The sequence below is a fragment of the Tachyglossus aculeatus genome, chromosome X2 (genome assembly GCF_015852505.1).
Source record: "Tachyglossus aculeatus isolate mTacAcu1 chromosome X2, mTacAcu1.pri, whole genome shotgun sequence".
NCBI lineage: Eukaryota > Metazoa > Chordata > Mammalia > Monotremata > Tachyglossidae > Tachyglossus > Tachyglossus aculeatus.
The window spans coordinates 5,365,560-5,367,080 of record NC_052100.1 but is presented as its reverse complement, the minus strand read 5'-3'; positions in this window follow the sequence as shown (position 1 = coordinate 5,367,080).

The window sequence follows — 1,521 nt, the reverse complement described above, 5'->3', positions numbered from 1 at the left end:
ACATAGTAAGCACTTAATAAATGCCATTATTATTATTATTCCCTGGGACTCGGTTCCCTCATCCGTTAAATGGGGATGAAGACTGTGAGCTCCACGTGGGACAACCCGATGACCTTGTATCCCCCCCCAGCGCCTAGAACATTGCTTTGCACATAGTAAGCACTTAATAAATGCCATTATTATTATTATTCCCTGGTACTCTGTTCCCTCATCCGTTAAATGGGGATGAAGACTGTGAGCTCCACGTGGGACAACCCGATGACCTTGTATCCCCCCCAGCGCTTAGAACAGTGCTTTGCACATAGTAAGCGTTTAATAAATGCCATTATTATTATTATTCTCTGGGACTCAGTTCCCTCACCCGTTAAATGGGGATGAAGACTGTGAGCTCCACGTGGGACAACCCGATGACCTTGTATCCCCCCCAGCGCTTAGAACAGTGCTTTGCACATAGTAAGCGCTGAATAAATGCCATTATTATTATTATTATTATTCTCTGGGACTCAGTTCCCTCATCTGTTAAATGGGGATGAAGGCTGTGAGCTCCACGTGGGACAACCCGATGACCTTGTATCTCCCCCCCCCCCCCCCAGCAATTAGAACAGTGCCCCTCCGCCAAGCTAGCTCTCTTCCTCCCTTCAAGGCCCTGCTGAGAGCTCACCTCCTCCAGGAGGCCTTCCCAGACTGAGCCCCTTCCTTCCTCTCCCCTTCGTCCCCCTCTCCATCCCCCCATCTTACCTCCTTCCCTTCCCCACAGCACCTGTATATATGTATATATGGTTGTACATATTTATTACTCTATTTATTTATTATTTATTTATTTTACTTGTACATTTCTTTCCTATTTATTTTATTTTGTTGGTATGTTTGGTTCTGTTCTCTGTCTCCCCCCTTTAGACTGTGAGCCCACTGTTGGGTAGGGACTGTCTCTATGTGTTGCCGATTTGTACTTCCCAAGCGCTTAGTACAGTGCTCTGCACATAGTAAGCGCTCAATAAATACGATTGATTGATTGCTTTGCACGTAGTGAGCGCTTAACAAATGCTGTCATGATTATTATTATCACAGTCATCAGTGAACGGCTCGGGATGCGCTCGGAGACGCGTTGGCCCAGGGCGGGGTCTCCCGGCGCGGCGCAACTAGCGCGCGGGTGGGGGCGCCCTCCGCCGCGGGGCCTGAGGGACAGCCCTCCCCTCCAATCGCAGCCGCGCTCCCCTCGGGCCGGCCCAATCAGCGCCGGGGGCGGGGTGGGGCTGGGCCGCGATTGGCGGCTCCGCGGCCTATCGGGGCGCCGAGCTCCAACCCCGGCCCCGGGCGACGAGGCGCTGGGATCGGCGGGGCCGGGGGCCAATGGGGGGGGCGGCGCGGGGCGCGGGCGGGCGCTGATTGGCGGGGGAGGCGCGGGGGGGCGGGGCTGCGGGGAGGGCCCGCCCCCGGGAGGGGGCGGAGGGCGGCGCGGAGGAGGAGGAGGAGGAGGAGGAGGAAGAAGAGGAAGAAGAAGAATCGGCGCGATCCCGGAGG